The following is a 9,186-nucleotide window of genomic DNA, read 5'->3' as shown; positions in this document are numbered from 1 at the left end:
ACCGCGCGGCCGCGGCCGTCAAAACTCATTTGGAACGTTGTGTTCTACGAGTTCGGCAGCGTGTTCCATTCACCCGCGGCCACGAACAGCCTTCTAAACTTCGTTTGGCATTCTATTAAGATTCTAAAGTTCCATTTAGTGCTTAAAATGCTAGTTTTTCACCAGTTTTTGCCGCATAAAACCTTTTTTTCTCATCTATATGGGACAAAACGACCATGGTGCAGTGTTGTATGTACAGGCCTACCAGCTTGCTGGATTTCAAGATATTCCAAGCTCTAGTTGTGGAGATATCCATGTTTGTTATTTGTTTGGAACGGAAGAAGAAGAAGAAGAAGAAGAAGAAACAGAGCAAAAACAATATGTTTACTTCTGTGAAGGTAAACATAATAAACAAAATAGTAGGGACGGGAAAATTTTGTAAAAATAAAACGAAATTAGCGATTTTGCAAACTTTGAATGTCGTCAATTTGCGCTGAATGGCTGATTTTTCTATATTTTGCTCCCAAACACGATAATTTTCAGGTTTTAGGGAGATCATTTTTCCAGGCACACATCGCAAAGGCCTGGCTTTAAATATCAACGAATATCTCTTATCTTCATATTTTTCGTCGACCAGGAACAAAACAAAACTTTGCGTTTTTGGGATTTTTTAATTTTTTTCTCTAAGTCTTGTGGATATCGACAAATCTGTGAAAAAATGGCATTTTTTGACATTTTTCGCACTCAATCACCAATAATTCAAAATCAAGGACATTTTTCAAAAATCCCAAAAACACAAACCTCGGGAAAGCCGTTACGGTCATTTTTAATCGTTAATGAGGTAAGTTAGATGTTTCTTGGAGCCGTACCTTTACGATGTTTGAACGCATGTCATGCCGCACGGATAGGGGGAGGGGGTAATTAACACCGTCTTAAACAATCCTTCTAATATTCAATGTCACAAAAAACGACGCTAGTTGCTTCGTTAAATGTTAGATGTCCACAACAAAGTGCCAGCATGGATATACTCTCCAGAAAACAGGTGATATTTGCGACAAACGTAGTTTTTTTCCTGACGCGGGGAAAGAGGCCCGGCCGCGCAGATTTACAGTAAGAACTTCCGATGACCGCAGGTGACCCCGAATCGAACGCGCGTTCGGATTCGATTTCGTCATTTCGAACATCGTGGAACAGCGTTCGAATTCGGCTGGACATGGGAGTTTCTGAGCATGAATTTGACCACCGTGGTTCTAAGAAGAACAATGAAGACGACTTTTACAACATCCTGCAATGCCTTGGTTGATCGAGTGCCTGTGATTTTGTGCAAAGGTTGAAAACACATGCACTACCTTATCTCCGGGACCCGTACTGATTATACGCTAGTGACGCTACACTAATTCAAGTCTTCTCTGAAAGGTTACAAAATTACGTACAGACACGTAACGGGGGGTGCCCTAACTTATGACGCTTTGTAACGCTCTAACATGTGATTGGTACCGTCTATGAAAAGGAAACTGAATACAGAGATGGCGAAGATATTTACCAATAAGTAGACGGAGTATTGTTGATGTAAACGGCGTCGTTTTTTCGTAATGGTTTTGTAAGTCGGGTCGCATGCAAGACGTACGTCGGGCCGCGCGCAAAGTGCGTAGTAGCCTATTTCCCGCGAAAACATGAGCTGGGATGCGCTAGATATAGCCCTTCTCTCATGACGTTAGAAGTGCACACAGTCAAAATTTCCCGGTCAAAAGAAAGCTAGAATATAGCAGACTTCAAGCCTTATTTACATTTCTCTAACTTAATCACCAACTTCCGAAGAGAGCACAGTTACCGAAGCGTAATAAGTTAGGCACACTATCTGGCGTAGCACTAAATCAGAAGGTACATTCGTGAAAACGCTTGTAACGCGGAGCGTGAAGGGCCCATGAACAGTATGAATACATTTCTTGTCCATGTATGTTCTTTAGATGAATGTGTTCAAAATTAATTCATTAAAACATGACCATTCTCTGGCAACCAGCAATGGAGCGCCGTGAGTTCGAGCGCGTAAACAAACGTCATATGTTTGGGCACCCCCCGTTACTTTTTGGCGACGCCTCAGGGGCGGAGCCGTTTGTATAGTGCTGGGATCAAATCTGAAAGAATTCTAGATATTCCACGCACGCATTCCCCAGGGAATTGGTTTTTGCCAATACCTTGCAGGAACGGCGTTTGCAGAGAACAGGAATGAACTGAAATCTAATGCGTCGGGCACGGCGGTAGTTTTTACACATTATTAAAGTATTTTGCCGATGTTTTGAGAAGCTTTTACTTCTACAATATAGAATTATGGTTTGGCAGGGTATGTTGCAATGTAGATCATGATGCAATGCTTTTCATCCATATTTTTGTTTTGAGTTGTAACAATAAAGCATTTTATGTTTCAACATGTACCCGATACAGTTTCTTTCAGATGCTCTCTGAAGACTATAGCTAACATATAAAAGGAAGGACACAGAGACAAGGTCTCTCGAATATTGGGCATGTTGTGTATGAGATTTTTTTTATCTATTTGTGTTTCATTTGTTTTTGTTATGTGCGTTTGCGTCAACCTTGTTATTTCATTGTGTGTGTATGTTTTTTTTTTCTTTCTTTTTTTCATTTTGCTTTCGCAATCATCCCAGTGCGATGGTCCTGCATTCAATGTAATTCTCTTTGGTGAATGTTATCGTCGCACACTCCCATTCTTCCATGATGATTCCTTGTGCAGTCTGAAGGTAGCCATGACGAAGTTCTCCTGCGGGCACTAAGAGAGAAAAGGGCATAAATAGCTCAATGCCATTAAGCAGTCTGTCACAATATGGTCTGTGCAGCTCTGCCCCTCCCCTGTATGAACACGATTCAAGGATTTGTTGGTTTCACATCCATGTATATACAACGTACATAGGACTGTACAGCCATCAGTCCCACTACTCCTCGACGACGGGGAACGAGCCATCATATACAACGTGTTTGAGCCGATGATTTTCACAGAATGCAAGAGAATGCAAAGGTTTAAAGTTATATGTTTGTCATTTATTAAGGAATGACCTTAAAAGGACACAACATATAGAACTGCATTTGCTCAGATTAAGAAAGACGACAGAAACACTATTGTCTATGTTGGCTTACCGCTGGAAGACATTGATTATCACGTTGTCCTATAGGCGACTGGCAGGGGATAGAAGAAGACAGTAGAACATAGCGTGTCCCTGGATACAGTGGTCCTCGGTCATCGCTGCACGTGTGAGGTTTACTGAAAATGTAAGAAAAATATACACACGGGGACAGGGTCCCCGGGTTATTACTGGCCATCCAGAGCCAGAATTTAGGGCCTGACCCGAAGAAGGGAAAACAGCCCGTTACTGGAATATCCAATCTCGACAGATTAGTCCTGTCGAAGAGGAGCGAATACGACTGTGCGAGAGTACGACTGGAAAATCCTGGCGGAGCATGACGTCATGAAGATAAAACGTTAACCATAACTTCGATTTCCCCAGTGAAAAATATAACAGATGCGGTAACTGGTACATTAGCAACTGAGCCAGAGAAACATGAGCCAGTCATTATCGACACTATTTATCACCCGATCATACATCCACTACTTGGAATTTGGACCACGTGCTGTTGGCGAACTATTTACTGATTGAACTTATCAACACAGCCAACTAGAATAGGAAAACAACTACTACATGGGCATCGTTACAAAAGAAGAGTTACAACAAGTACAAATTGACAACGACTATAGCCCACTAAACTAGTACGTACATACATACAATGCAACGCCCCTGCAGATAAATAAATGCCTTCGGTGCCTTCCAAGAACTGAGCTAATCAACAATTGCCATACAATGGATACAAAGAAAACAAAACATATGGTACTGTACTAATAAATACTGATTAAAAAGACAAATCATTATTATCATCTTGCCCATCATGTCGTCAAACAAGAAGAAACTCTGTATACATTAGCATGTTTATAACCGCTGATTACATATGAAAATATCGGGGTCAAGGTTTTACTTACTTACCATGGTCGAAAACGTTTTCTACTCTGTACAGCTCACGAACATTGGATACGTAAACAACATACCTTTAAATCCTGCGCATTTGAAAACACAGACGCCCGGGGAACAGGCTAGGCTCCCCTAGTCCGTACGCCGTCCGGCGAGCGCACAAAAAATTCCTACGAACACCGAAAGCTAGCCACGTTCAACACTGGCACCGACATAGTGTAAACCCAACAGATTCAGAATGCTCAGACCTAGGGCTACTTCTTAGTACACTTGTGTGACCAAATTCTACGGTACCACCCGCAACAGACGAAGACGAATTCCTGGACTGTAACGTTACATGTAACGTTAGCAGATTGAAACACGTCCAAAATGTCAAGACAACGTCTACGAGAGTAAGACTCTTATTCACCCATACACAAGGTATGGAATAAAGGAAACACTGGCATAATTTAGTACAAGCCGAAAATGCATTCAAATTAACAGTCAAATCAGTTTAACAAAACTCGACAACCAAGAGAAAATTCAGACGTCTCGGCAGTAACACAGATAAAGATGCATGGAGAATATCTACCCAAGGAAAATGGACTAACCTGACATCCCGCCTACGGTGGTTCAGTCGGACTCTCTTTGGGACAGAAGGAACTTTACGCCCCGACGCCCCGTGGTAGTTTTGAAACAAATCAACCCCCACTGTTAGTCTTGTGCATCCTGTAGGAGTTCACGCAGCAGCATCAGTCAACCTAATATCTGATAAGAAAACTTGTCCCAGTACCTGTTGTTTACGAGCGGGCCGCTGGCGACTCATATCCAGTCTAATGACAGCACTGGCGGGAGCTCCCCTGTACCTCTGCGGTGCTGTGAGAGATGCCCGCCGATGCCCAGCGGACTGAGACCAGGACAGTCCGGCCCCGCGCCCCTGCGTACGCCGAAACTGCGACCGGTAGACTTCCGGCCTTGAGATCTCCCACCGTGCTTGTGAAGTTTTCCGGGCGGCAGCACCGTGTTTTATATGAAATCAGTCATACGTCAATCAACATTATCATATAGTGGTTCGAGGGAGGATCTGATTGTATCGCACGGCTGATTGGTGAATACATTATGTCAACTGTAATACTTAGATGACGAAATCTCGTTGAATCAGCAGAACCCTGCAGCTGGTGACCCGGTGAAAGGTCAAGCTTGGCCAGTGACCTATTTCCGCCTTCACAAGTGAGCTGTGTCGGGGCGAAATAGCTGTTCGTTCAGTCTCTCTTTAAGTTTATCTAGTGACCATCGTCTGTGAGTTTATCAAATTAAAGTAAATTCCTTACGGGAAGGGTCTGCTCTACTCTACATGCCAATTTTTACTTGTAATCTAACTTGTAGGGCATAAAACAATTCGAGGCTTCGACACACCCCGTTAGGGACCTTGCGGTGACCATCTGTTGCGGGGTGTTCTCAGTGCGCTAACATAATAAACATTTAGTGCCTTGAGTATTTGTGCTTTAGCAGCAAAAACAGAAGGGATCGCTAGCTCTGAGGTGGGGCGAGGATACAAAAACACGGGAATATCAAACATTCTTGCACAAAGAAAACAAAAAAGAACGCACGGCAAACGACACATGCACGGTCACTGCGGAAACGTCTCAATCGCCAAGACGAGTGTTTTAATCACCGTAACACCAGGCAGTCAAGTCCTTAAAATCTTATCGGGTTTAGTATGGGCGATCTTAATTCTCAGGTAAAGAACATTAAAACAAAACGTTACGCCAAAATATGTTACTCAAGCAACTGGATAAGATTTTGAAACAGTCAGACGTTTCAGACAGTATCCACTGTCTTTCGTCAGTGACTAACGATAGGACTGAGAACACCAGGTTTTATACCAAAACTCTGAATAGATATGTTAATGAGGTAAAGACAATTTAGGATGTCTTGAAGTAGTCTTCAAAAAGAAGATTAATTCAATACAAAGTTTATGCCAATAGTTCAATTAGCTACTGTTGTTCTAGTACAGTAACTAAATGTTGCTTGTCCGGGGGTGGGACAAAACGTTGCTTACTAATCCATATCTTAGTTGATTTTAATGTAAATCATAAGCACATTTTCAACATTCCTCTAAGTTATGTCTCGTCAATTTGTGTTATATCTTAGACTGCCTGGTGCTACGGTGATTAAAACACTCGTCATGGCGATTGAGACGCTTCCGTAGTGACCATGCACGTGTCATTTGCCGTGCGTTCCCCAAGTCGTGAGGAAAAGGCTGAATTTGCAGTTTGACGTATCATCTGTTTGTTTCTTAAAGTTCACATCTCACTTAACCTACTGTAGGTGGCTGAGCAACTGTTTGTGCATAGTCAACCGTACATAACACAAGCACCTTGGGGACCCAGTCTTCATTTGCTTCCAAGCTCGCCGAGGATATTTCTCTCGCCTATGCGATCAGAAAATCGGGCCTTAACATTCCCACCCGACTAAATATTCAACTTGCAGGCCCCCTCTCACTGGGCTCCGGCACTGCGGCGGCAGCTCATGATGACACCGCCCCGCGAAGTTTTCATTTGCACTAGGAGATGGACATGACAACAATACATGGGACATATCGTTCTGTGTACCAGATAGGGTGAAGTTTGTCTTAGTTCTAATACTTTGTAACATCGCATCTGTCCGAGTCTTTGCCATAAGAGGGACAGGCCATGGCCATTACAAATTGAAATTTATCTTCAATGTTTTCATTACATGTGGGACACAGTCTGTGAGTGCCTGGTGTGTTGTGGTGTCGATCCTTTTCAACTTCTAGACAACGTGCGCTGATTCTCAGTGTAGTTATGCATATTATTTACACTGCGCTATAATTGGATCAATCCGCCAATGACATCACCTAATGCTATATAAGGAGCGGCAGTTGACCATTCTGTGTAGTTCACTGAAATCATCCGCAACGCCGAGGAGCGTGGTGGAAGTCGGGTCCCGGACAGAGTGAGCAAGGGTTGGACAAAAGTAGCGAGGAGTCGGGCTCTTGGTTTTAGCGCCCCCACCCACCCGCCCTTCCTTTCATTAGTTGATATGTAGGGACTCTCTTTCATCACGCGACTTCGGCACTACCCCATAACTCATTAAGGATGATTCAATGATTGCGCAGTGTAGATAGTGTACTGGTTTATTATGATTTGACGTGATCCTTTTCCCTACCAAAGTGCTTTTTGATTTTATAATATGTGTGGAGTTTACTAATATTTCTAAGTGGTTCCCTCCAGCCAGGGAGAAACGTGAGTTTCACACTTTCTTTAAATGTATATCAAAACGGTTGGTATTAACTACGGGGCTAAGCCAAACATGTCTACATAGTATGTCCTGAACGTGAGTAGTCTGGTCATTTTCTTCTTCGAATGATGAAGTGTCGTATGTTTTTTAAATAATCCTGTTAGTAGGTAGGTATATCTAATCTTAGCGAGAGTATCTAATCAACTATTTTTTGACTATCAACGATGAATAGGAATTCTTCTAACTCACCCCTTACGGCGAGACATTGAGTAAAATGTGCGATATAGTGCCTGACTTGTATATCAGGTTCAGTTTATCACTTGAATGGGACAAGAGCAGGGCGAGTGCATGTGGACGAGTGGTCTGATTCCTTTCCTGAGCGACTAGTCTATCAACTTCCGTACTGGAATAAATGTAAAATGCAGAGATCTAATTTTCAGTGGGATTAAGCAATATCCCAATGAAAAGATCCGAGAGAGGATCTACAGCTACAATCCTCAACCTCACTACAATGCAGTAAATTAGGTTTAACCAAACTCTTAAACAGATCAATAGCTAGGGAAATGGACCGATTGTAGTTTGATGGCAGTGCTTTCAATTAATCAGAAATCGCAGTGCTGTCAATGGATCAAAATACAATGCAAAATTATCCAAAAATGCATCCAAAAATGATTTCAAATGATAAACGAATTTTCACTTATGACACTTGGTGCAAGAAAGGTAACATGTTATGGAATATACGTATAACCTTGAAACTGACATATCACTTTTTACACAATAGCGCGCGCGGTGAGCTCCCGGCAAGCTCCCGGCGAGCGCGCGGCACTTTGGCACTTGCGTTTTTTTTGGTCAAATTTTTAGAAAAAAATCGCCATTTCAACCGGCACGCCGGCGGTGTGGACCGGCACTGGAACGGCACTGCGACGTCACTAGGACGGTACGCCGAGGTCTGTGCACGGCACTGCGGCGGTAGCCATTTCCACGCTACCGCACGCTACCGCCACAGTGCCGCAGCTCAATGAGAGGGGGCCTTAACGTAGCACGTTATACACTTCTTCCGTTAGCACAACAAAAAAACAGTCCTCTTTTGCTTCTAAACTTTTCCCACCCGACCATATATTCAACTATTCCCTAACATAGCACGGTATACACATTTTCTTTTTACACAACAAAAACCAAGCCCTCTTTTGCCCCCAGAAAAACGATAAACAAAGGTACATGCAAGGGACTAAACGTAAACAAATACACCAGCCTACCTCTGTCGGATCAGATAATGTTACTACAAGTAATGCAGCATGTCTGTACTAACAGCATTTGACCTCATTAAGTCAAATATCCCCGACTGATACATCCACCTGTTTCTCAGCAGACATAATTGTCTTAAATCCTGTCCCCAAATCGTGAGGAAAAGGCTGAATTTGAACATTTGCAGTTTGACGTATCATCTGTTTGTTTCTTTAAGTTCGCATCTCACTAAACCTACTGTGCGGTGTTTGAGCAGCTGTTTGTGCATAGTCAAACTTACATAACACAAGCAACTTGGGGACCTAAGGAATTTGGTATCCTTAACAAATGGATCCCCACGGCCTGTGCCTGTGCATGTTAGGCTGCACCAAGTAATTTTTATGGATGACGTCCTTTGGAGGCCCTAGATCTAATGCGAGAGCGCGAAAAAAAAACAAGAAGGGCCGAAAAAAACAAGATGCCTAGATTTGAAAAAAAAATAGTCGACAACACATATTAGGACACAAATTGAATGAGAGAACACAGTGTAACAACTAACAATTCTTTTATTCATCATGAAAACAGCAATAATTTGATTAAATCAGCTGAAGTTGAACAGCAGTTGTTGTCCTGTCCTGTTTCTTTCCATATCCCATTGATTTTGCAGGCCTGCAGAAACATAGTATATTAAAAAGGCAAAATTAGT

The 9,186-nt window shown here is 42.6% G+C and overlaps 1 long non-coding RNA gene across 1 annotated transcript; it reads right to left on the bottom strand.

Annotated features, from left to right (window-relative positions):
• Nucleotides 1-2,068: 2,068 nt before the first annotated feature.
• LOC136432589 (uncharacterized) lies at nucleotides 2,069-6,171 on the bottom strand. The gene is made up of 3 exons (XR_010755546.1): nucleotides 4,604-6,171; nucleotides 3,130-3,253; nucleotides 2,069-2,764 (listed from the first exon to the last, which is right to left on the bottom strand). It is a non-coding gene; the product is annotated as an uncharacterized lncRNA (long non-coding RNA).
• Between the last annotated feature and the right edge of the window lie 3,015 nt (nucleotides 6,172-9,186).

The sequence above is a fragment of the Branchiostoma lanceolatum genome, chromosome 1 (assembly GCF_035083965.1).
Source record: "Branchiostoma lanceolatum isolate klBraLanc5 chromosome 1, klBraLanc5.hap2, whole genome shotgun sequence".
NCBI classification, from domain to species: Eukaryota; Metazoa; Chordata; class Leptocardii; order Amphioxiformes; family Branchiostomatidae; genus Branchiostoma; species Branchiostoma lanceolatum.
Note: the sequence above shows the minus strand (reverse complement) of the source record. Positions and strands in the feature narration are given on the sequence as shown.